Here is a 12,816-nt window from a genome sequence, read left to right as displayed (position 1 = left end):
GTTCCCTATGTACGGCGTTCAGTTCCCTGCGTACCGGGTTCAGTTCCCTGCGTACAGGTTGCAGTTCCCTGCGTACGGGGTTCAAGTCCCTGCATACCGGGCTCAGTTCCCTGCGTACAGCTTTCAGTTCCCTGCTTACAGGGTTCAGTTCCCTGCCTTCCGGATTCAGTTCCCTGCGTACAGGGTTCTGCTCCCTGCATATGGAGTTCTGTTCCCAGCGTATGGGGTTCATTTCCCTGCGTACAGGGTTCAGTTCCCTGCGTACAGGGTTCAGTTCCCTGTGTTCCAGGTTCAGTTCCCTGCGTACCGGGCTCAGTTCACTGCGTACCGGGTTCAGTTCCCTGCGCACGGGGTTCATTTCCCTGCGTACCGGGTTCAGTTCCATGCGTACTGGGTTCAGTTCCCAGCGTACCGGGCTCAGTTCCCTGCGTACTGGGTTCAGTTACCATCGTACCGGGTTCACTTCCCTGCATACCGGGTTCAGTTGTCATTGTACTAGCTTCAGTTCCCTGCGTACAGGGTTCAGTTCCCTATGTACCGGGTTCTGTTTCTTGCGTACAGTGTTCAGTTCCCTGCGTACGGGGTTCGGTTCCCTGCATACGGCGTTCAGTCCCCTGCATAGGGGGTTCAGTTCCCTGCATACAGGTTTCAGTTCCCTCTGTACCGGTTTCAGTTCCCTGCGTACAGGGTTCAGTTCCCTGTGTATGGGTTTCAGTTCCCTGCGTATGTGGTTCAGTTCCCGGCATATAGGGTTAAGATCCCTGTGTACAGGTTCCAGTTCCCTGCGTACCGGGTTCAGTTCCCTGCGTACCAGGTTAAGTTCCCTCGTACAGGGTTCAGTTCCCTCTGTACCGGGTTCAGTTCCCAGCGTACTGGGTTCAGTTACCATCGTACCGGGTTCACTTCCCTGCGTACCGGGTTCAGTTGTCTTTGTACTAGCTTCAGTTCCCTGCTTACAGGGTTCAGTTCCCTATGTACCGGGTTCTGTTTCTTGCGTACAGTGTTCAGTTCCCTGCGTACGGGGTTCGGTTCCCTGCATACGGCGTTCAGTCCCCTGCATAGGGGGTTCAGTTCCCTGTTTTCTGGGTTTAATTCCCTTGGTAAAGGTTCAGTTCCCTCTGTGCCGGGTTCAGTTCCCTGCATACCGGGATCTGTTCCCTGTGTACTGCGTTCAGTTCCCTGCGTACCGGGTTCAGTTCCATGCGTACAGGTTTCAGTTACCTCTGTACTGGTTTCAGTTCCCTGCGTACCGGGTTCAGTTCCCTGTGTACTGGGTTCAGTTCCCTCTGTACCGGATTTAGTTCCCAGCGTACCGGGTTCAGTTCCCTGCGTACCGGGTTAACTTCCCTGCGTACAGGGTTCAGTTCCCAGCATACCGGGCTCAGTTCCCTGCGTACTGCGTTCAGTTCCCTGCGTACCTTGTTCAGTTCCCTGCGTACAGGGTTCAGTTCCCTCTGTACCGGGTTCAGTTCCCTGGGGACCGGCTTCATTTCGCTGTGTACTGGGTTCAGTTCCTTCTGTACCGGGTTCAGTTCCCAGCGTACCAAGCTCTGTTCCCTGCGTACCGAGTTCAGTTCCCTGTGTTCTGGTTTCAGTTCCCTGCGTACAGTGTTCAGTTCCCTGCATACAGGGTTCAGTTCCCTCTGTACCGGGTTAAGTTCCCTGCGTACCGGGTTCAGTTCCCTGCGTACCAGGTTAAGTTCCCTGCGTACAGGGTTCAGTTCCCTCTGTACCGGGTTCAGTTCCCTGAGTACCGGGTTCAGTTCCCTGTGTACTGCGTTCAGTTCCCTGCGTACCGGATTCAGTTCCCTGCAAACAGTGTTCAGTTCCCTCTGTACCGGGTTCAGTTCCTAGCATTCCGGGTTCAGTTCCCTGCGTACTGGGTTCAGTTCCCTGCGTCCTGGGTTCAGTTCCCTCTGTACCGGGTTCAGTTCCCTTTGTACCGGGTTCAGTTCCCTATGTACGGCGTTCAGTTCCCTGCGTACCGGGTTCAGTTCCCTGCGTACAGGTTGCAGTTCCCTGCGTACGGGGTTCAAGTCCCTGCATACCGGGCTCAGTTCCCTGCGTACAGCTTTCAGTTCCCTGCTTACAGGGTTCAGTTCCCTGCCTTCCGGATTCAGTTCCCTGCGTACAGGGTTCTGCTCCCTGCATATGGAGTTCTGTTCCCAGCGTATGGGGTTCATTTCCCTGCGTACAGGGTTCAGTTCCCTGCGTACAGGGTTCAGTTCCCTGTGTTCCAGGTTCAGTTCCCTGCGTACCGGGCTCAGTTCACTGCGTACCGGGTTCAGTTCACTGCGTACTGGGTTCAGTTCCCTGCGTACCGGGTTCAGTTCCCTGCGTACCGGGTTCAGTTCCCTCTGTACCGGGTTCAGTTCCCTCTGTAACGGGTTCATTTCCCTATGTACTGCGTTCAGTTCCCTGCGTACCGGGTTCAGTTCCCCGTGAACAGGGTTCAGTTCCCTCTGTAACGGGTTCAGTTCCCTGCATACCGGGTTCATTTCCCTGTGTAGTGGGTTCAGTTCCCTCTGTACCGGGTTCAGTTCCCTGCGTACCGGGCTCAGTTCCCTGCGTACTGGGTTCAAGTCCCTGCGTACCGGGTTCAGTTTCCTGCGTACCAGGCTCAGCTCCCTGCGTATTGGGTTCAAATCCCTGCATACCGGGCTCAGTTCCTTGCGTACAGGGTTCAGTTCCCTGCGTACTGGGTTTAAGTCCCTGCATACCGGGCTCAGTTCCCTGCATACAGGGTGCAGTTCACTGCTTACAGGGTTCAGTTCCCTGCCTTCCGGATTCAGTTCCTTGCTTACAGGGTTCAGTTCCCTGTTTTCTGGGTTTAATTCCCTTGGTAAAGGTTCAGTTCCCTCTGTGCCGGGTTCAGTTCCCTGCGTACCGGGATCTGTTCCCTGTGTACTGCGTTCAGTTCCCTGCGTACCGGGTTCAGTTCCCTGTGTACTGGGTTCAGTTCCCTCTGTACCGGATTTAGTTCCCAGCGTACCGGGTTCAGTTCCCTGCGTACCGGGTTAACTTCCCTGCGTACAGGGTTCAGTTCCCAGCATACCGGGCTCAGTTCCCTGCGTACTGCGTTCAGTTCCCTGCGTACCTTGTTCAGTTCCCTGCGTACAGGGTTCAGTTCCCTCTGTACCGGGTTCAGTTCCCTGGGGACCAGCTTCATTTCGCTGTGTACTGGGTTCAGTTCCTTCTGTACCGGGTTCAGTTCCCAGCGTACCAAGCTCTGTTCCCTGCGTATCGAGTTCAGTTCCCTGTGTTCTGGTTTCAGTTCCCTGCGTACAGTGTTCAGTTCCCTGCATACAGGATTCAGTTCCCTCTGTACCGGGTTAAGTTCCCTGCGTACCGGGTTCAGTTCCCTGCGTACCAGGTTAAGTTCCCTGCGTACAGGGTTCAGTTCCCTCTGTACCGGGTTCAGTTCCCTGAGTACCGGGTTCAGTTCCCTGTGTACTGCGTTCAGTTCCCTGCGTACCGGATTCAGTTCCCTGCAAACAGTGTTCAGTTCCCTCTGTACCGGGTTCAGTTCCCTGCGTACCAGGTTAATTTCCCTGCCTACAGGGTTCAGTTCCCTCTGTACCGGGTTCAGTTCCTAGCATTCCGGGTTCAGTTCCCTGCGTACTGGGTTCAGTTCCCTGCGTCCTGGGTTCAGTTCCCTCTGTACCGGGTTCAGTTCCCTTTGTACCGGGTTCAGTTCCCTATGTACGGCGTTCAGTTCCCTGCGTACCGGGTTCAGTTCCCTGCGTACAGGTTGCAGTTCCCTGCGTACGGGGTTCAAGTCCCTGCATACCGGGCTCAGTTCCCTGCGTACAGCTTTCAGTTCCCTGCTTACAGGGTTCAGTTCCCTGCCTTCCGGATTCAGTTCCCTGCGTACAGGGTTCTGCTCCCTGCATATGGAGTTCTGTTCCCAGCGTATGGGGTTCATTTCCCTGCGTACAGGGTTCAGTTCCCTGCGTACAGGGTTCAGTTCCCTGTGTTCCAGGTTCAGTTCCCTGCGTACCGGGCTCAGTTCACTGCGTACCGGGTTCAGTTCCCTGCGCACGGGGTTCATTTCCCTGCGTACCGGGTTCAGTTCCATGCGTACTGGGTTCAGTTCCCAGCGTACCGGGCTCAGTTCCCTGCGTACTGGGTTCAGTTACCATCGTACCGGGTTCACTTCCCTGCGTACCGGGTTCAGTTGTCATTGTACTAGCTTCAGTTCCCTGCGTACAGGGTTCAGTTCCCTATGTACCGGGTTCTGTTTCTTGCGTACAGTGTTCAGTTCCCTGCGTACGGGGTTCGGTTCCCTGCATACGGCGTTCAGTCCCCTGCATAGGGGGTTCAGTTCCCTGCATACAGGTTTCAGTTCCCTCTGTACCGGTTTCAGTTCCCTGCGTACAGGGTTCAGTTCCCTGTGTATGGGTTTCAGTTCCCTGCGTATGTGGTTCAGTTCCCGGCATATAGGGTTAAGATCCCTGTGTACAGGTTCCAGTTCCCTGCGTACCGGGTTCAGTTCCCTGCGTACCAGGTTAAGTTCCCTCGTACAGGGTTCAGTTCCCTCTGTACCGGGTTCAGTTCCCAGCGTACTGGGTTCAGTTACCATCGTACCGGGTTCACTTCCCTGCGTACCGGGTTCAGTTGTCTTTGTACTAGCTTCAGTTCCCTGCTTACAGGGTTCAGTTCCCTATGTACCGGGTTCTGTTTCTTGCGTACAGTGTTCAGTTCCCTGCGTACGGGGTTCGGTTCCCTGCATACGGCGTTCAGTCCCCTGCATAGGGGGTTCAGTTCCCTGTTTTCTGGGTTTAATTCCCTTGGTAAAGGTTCAGTTCCCTCTGTGCCGGGTTCAGTTCCCTGCGTACCGGGATCTGTTCCCTGTGTACTGCGTTCAGTTCCCTGCGTACCGGGTTCAGTTCCATGCGTACAGGTTTCAGTTACCTCTGTACTGGTTTCAGTTCCCTGCGTACCGGGTTCAGTTCCCTGTGTACTGGGTTCAGTTCCCTCTGTACCGGATTTAGTTCCCAGCGTACCGGGTTCAGTTCCCTGCGTACCGGGTTAACTTCCCTGCGTACAGGGTTCAGTTCCCAGCATACCGGGCTCAGTTCCCTGCGTACTGCGTTCAGTTCCCTGCGTACCTTGTTCAGTTCCCTGCGTACAGGGTTCAGTTCCCTCTGTACCGGGTTCAGTTCCCTGGGGACCGGCTTCATTTCGCTGTGTACTGGGTTCAGTTCCTTCTGTACCGGGTTCAGTTCCCAGCGTACCAAGCTCTGTTCCCTGCGTACCGAGTTCAGTTCCCTGTGTTCTGGTTTCAGTTCCCTGCATACAGTGTTCAGTTCCCTGCATACAGGGTTCAGTTCCCTCTGTACCGGGTTAAGTTCCCTGCGTACCGGGTTCAGTTCCCTGCGTACCAGGTTAAGTTCCCTGCGTACAGGGTTCAGTTCCCTCTGTACCGGGTTCAGTTCCCTGAGTACCGGGTTCAGTTCCCTGTGTACTGCGTTCAGTTCCCTGCGTACCGGATTCAGTTCCCTGCAAACAGTGTTCAGTTCCCTCTGTACCGGGTTCAGTTCCCTGCGTACCAGGTTAATTTCCCTGCCTACAGGGTTCAGTTCCCTCTGTACCGGGTTCAGTTCCCTGCGTACTGGGTTCAGTTCCCTGCGTCCTGGGTTCAGTTCCCTCTGTACCGGGTTCAGTTCCCTTTGTACCGGGTTCAGTTCCCTATGTACGGCGTTCAGTTCCCTGCGTACCGGGTTCAGTTCCCTGCGTACAGGTTGCAGTTCCCTGCGTACGGGGTTCAAGTCCCTGCATACCGGGCTCAGTTCCCTGCGTACAGCTTTCAGTTCCCTGCTTACAGGGTTCAGTTCCCTGCCTTCCGGGTTCAGTTCCCTGCGTACAGGGTTCAGTTCCCTGTGTATGGGTTTCAGTTCCCTGCGTATGTGGTTCAGTTCCCTGCATATAGGGTTAAGATCCCTGTGTACAGGTTCCAGTTCCCTGCGTACCGGGTTCAGTTCCCTGCGTACCAGGTTAAGTTCCCTCGTACAGGGTTCAGTTCCCTCTGTACCGGGTTCAGTTCCCAGCGTACCGGGTTCAGTTCCCTGCGTACTGGGTTCAGTTCCCTGCGTACCGGGCTCAGTTCCCTGCGTACTGGTTTCAATTCCCTCTGTACCGGGTTCAGTTCCCAACGTACCAGCTTCAGTTCCCTCTGTACCGGGTTAATTTCCCTGCATACCGGTTTCAGTTCCCTGTGTACCGGGTTCAGTTCCCTGCGTACCAGGTTAAGTTCCCTGCCTACAGTGTTCAGTTCCCTCTGTACCAGGTTCAGTTCCTAGCATACCGGGTTCAGTTCACTGCGTACTGGGTTCAGTTCCCTGCGTACCGGGTTCAGTTCCCTGCGTACCGGGTTCAGTTCCCTCTGTACCGGGTTCAGTTCCCTCTGTAACGGGTTCATTTCCCTATGTACTGCTATCAGTTCCCTGCGTACCGGGTTCAGTTCCCTGTGAACAGGATTCAGTTCCCTGTGTAACGGGTTCAGTTCCCTGCATACCTGTTTCAGTTCCCTGCGTACCGGGTTCAGTTCCCTGCGTACCAGGTTAAGTTCCCTCGTACAGGGTTCAGTTCCCTCTGTACCGGGTTCAGTTCCCAGCGTACCGGGTTCAGTTCCCTTCGTACTGGGTTCAGTTCCCTGCGTACCGGGCTCAGTTCCCTGCGTACTGGTTTCAATTCCCTCTGTACCGGGTTCAGTTCCCAACATACCAGCTTCAGTTCCCAGCGTACCGGGTTCATTTCCCTGCATACCGTTTTCAGTTGCCTGTGTACCGGGTTCAGTTCCCTGCGTACCAGGTTAAGTTCCCTGCCTACAGGGTTCAGTTCACTCTGTACCGGGTTCAGTTCCTAGCATACCGGGTTCAGTTCACTGCGTACTGGGTTCAGTTCCCTGCGTACCGGGTTCAGTTCCCTGCGTACCGGGTTCAGTTCCCTCTGTACCGGGTTCAGTTCCCTGCTTACCGGGTTCATTTCCCTATGTACTGCGTTCAGTTCCCTGCGTACCGGGTTCAGTTCCCCGTGAACAGGGTTCAGTTCCCTCTGTAACGGGTTCAGTTCCCTGCATACCTGTTTCAGTTCCCTGCGTACCGGGTTCAGTTCCCTGCGTACCAGGTTAAGTTCCCTGCCTACAGGGTTCAGTTCCCTCTGTACCGGGTTCAGTTCCTAGCATACCCGGTTCAGTTCACTGCGTACTGGGTTCAGTTCCCTGCGTACTGGTTTCAGTTCCCTCTGTACCGGGTTCAGTTCCCAACGTACCAGGTTCAGTTCCCAGCGTACCGGGTTCATATCCCTGCATACCGGTTTCAGTTCCCTGTGTACCGGGTTCAGTTCCCTGCGTACCGGGTTCAGTTCCCTGCGTACCGGGTTCAGTTCCCTCTGTACCGGGTTCAGTTCCCTCTGTAACGGGTTCATTTCCCTATGTACTGCGTTCAGTTCCCTGCGTACTGGGTTCAGTTCCCCGTGAACAGGGTTCAGTTCCCTCTGTAACGGGTTCAGTTCCCTGCATACCGTGTTCATTTCCCTGTGTAGTGGGTTCAGTTCCCTCTGTACCGGGTTCAGTTCCCTGCGTACCGGGCTCAGTTCCCTGCGTACTGGGTTCAAGTCCCTGCATACCGGGTTCAGTTTCCTGCGTACCAGGCTCAGCTCCCTGCGTATTGGTTTCAAATCCCTGCATACCGGGCTCAGTTCCTTGCGTACCGGGTTCAGTTCCCTGCATACCAGGTTAAGTTCCCTGCCTACAGGGTTCAGTTCCCTCTGTACCGGGTTCAGTTCCTAGCATACCGGGTTCAGTTCACTGCGTACTGGGTTCAGTTCCCTGCGCACCTGGTTCAGTTCCCTCTGTACCGGGTTCAGTTCCCTCTGTAACGGGTTCATTTCCCTATGTACTGCGTGCAGTTCCCTGCGTACCGGGTTCAGTTCCCCGTGAACAGGGTTCAGTTCCCTCTGTAACGGGTTCAGTTCCCTGCATAACTGTTTCAGTTCCCTGTGTACCGGGTTCAGTTCCCTGCGTACCAGGTTAAGTTCCCTGCCTACAGGGTTCAGTTCCCTCTGTACCGGGTTCAGTTCCTAGCATACCGGGTTCAGTTCACTGCGTACTGGGTTCAGTTCCCTGCGTACCGGGTTCAGTTCCCTGCGTACCGGGTTCAGTTCCCTCTGTACCAGGTTCAGTTCCCTCTGTAACGGGTTCATTTCCCTATGTACTGCGTTCAGTTCCCTGCGTACCGGGTTCAGTTCCCCGTGAACAGGGTTCAGTTCCCTCTGTAACGGGTTCAGTTCCCTGCATACCGGGTTCATTTCCCTGTGTAGTGGGTTCAGTTCCCTCTGTACCGGGTTCAGTTCCCTGCGTACCGGGCTCAGTTCCCTGCGTACTGGGTTCAAGTCCCTGCGTACCGGGTTCAGTTTCCTGCGTACCAGGCTCAGCTCCCTGCGTATTGGGTTCAAATCCCTGCATACCGGGCTCAGTTCCTTGCGTACAGGGTTCAGTTCCCTGCGTACTGGGTTTAAGTCCCTGCATACCGGGCTCAGTTCCCTGCATACAGGGTGCAGTTCACTGCTTACAGGGTTCAGTTCCCTGCCTTCCGGATTCAGTTCCTTGCTTACAGGGTTCACTTCCCTGTTTTCTGGGTTTAATTCCCTTGGTAAAGGTTCAGTTCCCTCTGTGCCGGGTTCAGTTCCCTGCGTACCGGGTTCTGTTCCCTGTGTACTGCGTTCAGTTCCCTGCGTACCGGGTTCAGTTCCATGCGTACAGGTTTCAGTTCCCTCTGTACTGGTTTCAGTTCCCTGCGTACCGGGTTCAGTTCCCTGTGTACTGGGTTCAGTTCCCTCTGTACCGGATTTAGTTCCCAGCGTACCGGGTTCAGTTCCCTGCGTACCGGGTTAACTTCCCTGCGTACAGGGTTCAGTTCCCAGCATACCGGGCTCAGTTCCCTGCGTACTGCGTTCAGTTCCCTGCGTACCTTGTTCAGTTCCCTGCGTACAGGGTTCAGTTCCCTCTGTACCGGGTTCAGTTCCCTGGGGACCGGCTTCATTTCGCTGTGTACTGGGTTCAGTTCCTTCTGTACCGGGTTCAGTTCCCAGCGTACCAAGCTCTGTTCCCTGCGTACCGAGTTCAGTTCCCTGTGTTCTGGTTTCAGTTCCCTGCGTACAGTGTTCAGTTCCCTGCATACAGGGTTCAGTTCCCTCTGTACCGGGTTAAGTTCCCTGCGTACCGGGTTCAGTTCCCTGCGTACCAGGTTAAGTTCCCTGCGTACAGGGTTCAGTTCCCTCTGTACCGGGTTCAGTTCCCTGAGTACCGGGTTCAGTTCCCTGTGTACTGCGTTCAGTTCCCTGCGTACCGGATTCAGTTCCCTGCAAACAGTGTTCAGTTCCCTCTGTACCGGGTTCAGTTCCCTGCGTACCAGGTTAATTTCCCTGCCTACAGGGTTCAGTTCCCTCTGTACCGGGTTCAGTTCCTAGCATTCCGGGTTCAGTTCCCTGCGTACTGGGTTCAGTTCCCTGCGTCCTGGGTTCAGTTCCCTCTGTACCGGGTTCAGTTCCCTTTGTACCGGGTTCAGTTCCCTATGTACGGCGTTCAGTTCCCTGCGTACCGGGTTCAGTTCCCTGCGTACAGGTTGCAGTTCCCTGCGTACGGGGTTCAAGTCCCTGCATACCGGGCTCAGTTCCCTGCGTACAGCTTTCAGTTCCCTGCTTACAGGGTTCAGTTCCCTGCCTTCCGGGTTCAGTTCCCTGCGTACAGGGTTCAGTTCCCTGTGTATGGGTTTCAGTTCCCTGCGTATGTGGTTCAGTTCCCTGCATATAGGGTTAAGATCCCTGTGTACAGGTTCCAGTTCCCTGCGTACCGGGTTCAGTTCCCTGCGTACCAGGTTAAGTTCCCTCGTACAGGTTTCAATTCCCTCTGTACCGGGTTCAGTTCCCAACGTACCAGCTTCAGTTCCCAGCGTACCGGGTTAATTTCCCTGCATACCGGTTTCAGTTCCCTGTGTACCGGGTTCAGTTCCCTGCGTACCAGGTTAAGTTCCCTGCCTACAGTGTTCAGTTCCCTCTGTACCAGGTTCAGTTCCTAGCATACCGGGTTCAGTTCACTGCGTACTGGGTTCAGTTCCCTGCGTACCGGGTTCAGTTCCCTGCGTACCGGGTTCAGTTCCCTCTGTACCGGGTTCAGTTCCCTCTGTAACGGGTTCATTTCCCTATGTACTGCTATCAGTTCCCTGCGTACCGGGTTCAGTTCCCTGTGAACAGGATTCAGTTCCCTGTGTAACGGGTTCAGTTCCCTGCATACCTGTTTCAGTTCCCTGCGTACCGGGTTCAGTTCCCTGCGTACCAGGTTAAGTTCCCTGCCTACAGGGTTTAGTTCCCTCTGTACCGGGTTCAGTTCCTAGCATACCGGGTTCAGTTCACTGCGTACTGGGTTCAGTTCCCTGCGTACTGGTTTCAGTTCCCTCTGTACCGGGTTCAGTTCCCAACGTACCAGGTTCAGTTCCCAGCGTACCGGGTTCATATCCCTGCATACCGGTTTCAGTTCCCTGTGTACCGGGTTCAGTTCCCTGCGTACCAGGTTAAGTTCCCTGCCTACAGGGTTCAGTTCCCTCTGTACCGGGTTCAGTTCTTAGCATACCGGGTTCAGTTCACTGCGTACTGGGTTCAGTTCCCTGCGTACCGGGTTCAGTTCCCTGCGTACCGGGTTCAGTTCCCTCTGTACCGGGTTCAGTTCCCTCTGTAACGGGTTCATTTCCCTATGTACTGCGTTCAGTTCCCTGCATACCGGGTTCAGTTCCCCGTGAACAGGGTTCAGTTCCCTCTGTAACGGGTTCAGTTCCCTGCATACCGGGTTCATTTCCCTGCGTACCGGGTTCAGTTCCCTGCGTACCGGGTTCAGTTCCCTCTGTACCGGGTTCAGTTCCCTCTGTAACGGGTTCATTTCCCTATGTACTGCGTTCAGTTCCCTGCGTACCGGGTTCAGTTCCCCGTGAACAGGGTTCAGTTCCATCTGTAAGGGGTTCAGTTCCCTGCATACCGGGTTCAGTTCCCTGCGTCCTGGGTTCAGTTCCCTCTGTACCGGGTTCAGTTCCCTTTGTACCGGGTTCAGTTCCCTATGTACGGCGTTCAGTTCCCTGCGTACCGGGTTCAGTTCCCTGCGTACAGGTTGCAGTTCCCTGCGTACGGGGTTCAAGTCCCTGCATACCGGGCTCAGTTCCCTGCGTACAGCTTTCAGTTCCCTGCTTACAGGGTTCAGTTCCCTGCCTTCCGGGTTCAGTTCCCTGCGTACAGGGTTCAGTTCCCTGTGTATGGGTTTCAGTTCCCTGCGTATGTGGTTCAGTTCCCTGCATATAGGGTTAAGATCCCTGTGTACAGGTTCCAGTTCCCTGCGTACCGGGTTCAGTTCCCTGCGTACCAGGTTAAGTTCCCTCGTACAGGGTTCAGTTCCCTCTGTACCGGGTTCAGTTCCCAGCGTACCGGGTTCAGTTCCCTGCGTACTGGGTTCAGTTCCCTGCGTACCGGGCTCAGTTCCCTGCGTACTGGTTTCAATTCCCTCTGTACCGGGTTCAGTTCCCAACGTACCAGCTTCAGTTCCCAGCGTACCGGGTTAATTTCCCTGCATACCGGTTTCAGTTCCCTGTGTACCGGGTTCAGTTCCCTGCGTACCAGGTTAAGTTCCCTGCCTACAGTGTTCAGTTCCCTCTGTACCAGGTTCAGTTCCTAGCATACCGGGTTCAGTTCACTGCGTACTGGGTTCAGTTCCCTGCGTACCGGGTTCAGTTCCCTGCGTACCGGGTTCAGTTCCCTCTGTACCGGGTTCAGTTCCCTCTGTAACGGGTTCATTTCCCTATGTACTGCTATCAGTTCCCTGCGTACCGGGTTCAGTTCCCTGTGAACAGGATTCAGTTCCCTGTGTAACGGGTTCAGTTCCCTGCATACCTGTTTCAGTTCCCTGCGTACCGGGTTCAGTTCCCTGCGTACCAGGTTAAGTTCCCTCGTACAGGGTTCAGTTCCCTCTGTACCGGGTTCAGTTCCCAGCGTACCGGGTTCAGTTCCCTTCGTACTGGGTTCAGTTCCCTGCGTACCGGGCTCAGTTCCCTGCGTACTGGTTTCAATTCCCTCTGTACCGGGTTCAGTTCCCAACATACCAGCTTCAGTTCCCAGCGTACCGGGTTCATTTCCCTGCATACCGTTTTCAGTTGCCTGTGTACCGGGTTCAGTTCCCTGCGTACCAGGTTAAGTTCCCTGCCTACAGGGTTCAGTTCACTCTGTACCGGGTTCAGTTCCTAGCATACCGGGTTCAGTTCACTGCGTACTGGGTTCAGTTCCCTGCGTACCGGGTTCAGTTCCCTGCGTACCGGGTTCAGTTCCCTCTGTACCGGGTTCAGTTCCCTGCTTACCGGGTTCATTTCCCTATGTACTGCGTTCAGTTCCCTGCGTACCGGGTTCAGTTCCCCGTGAACAGGGTTCAGTTCCCTCTGTAACGGGTTCAGTTCCCTGCATACCTGTTTCAGTTCCCTGCGTACCGGGTTCAGTTCCCTGCGTACCAGGTTAAGTTCCCTGCCTACAGGGTTCAGTTCCCTCTGTACCGGGTTCAGTTCCTAGCATACCCGGTTCAGTTCACTGCGTACTGGGTTCAGTTCCCTGCGTACTGGTTTCAGTTCCCTCTGTACCGGGTTCAGTTCCCAACGTACCAGGTTCAGTTCCCAGCGTACCGGGTTCATATCCCTGCATACCGGTTTCAGTTCCCTGTGTACCGGGTTCAGTTCCCTGCGTACCGGGTTCAGTTCCCTGCGTACCGGGTTCAGTTCCCTCTGTACCGGG

The sequence above is a fragment of the Carcharodon carcharias genome, chromosome 2 (genome assembly GCF_017639515.1).
Source record: "Carcharodon carcharias isolate sCarCar2 chromosome 2, sCarCar2.pri, whole genome shotgun sequence".
Taxonomy (NCBI): domain Eukaryota; kingdom Metazoa; phylum Chordata; class Chondrichthyes; order Lamniformes; family Lamnidae; genus Carcharodon; species Carcharodon carcharias.
The sequence above is the reverse complement of the archived record's forward strand: the minus strand, read 5'-3'. Positions refer to the sequence as shown.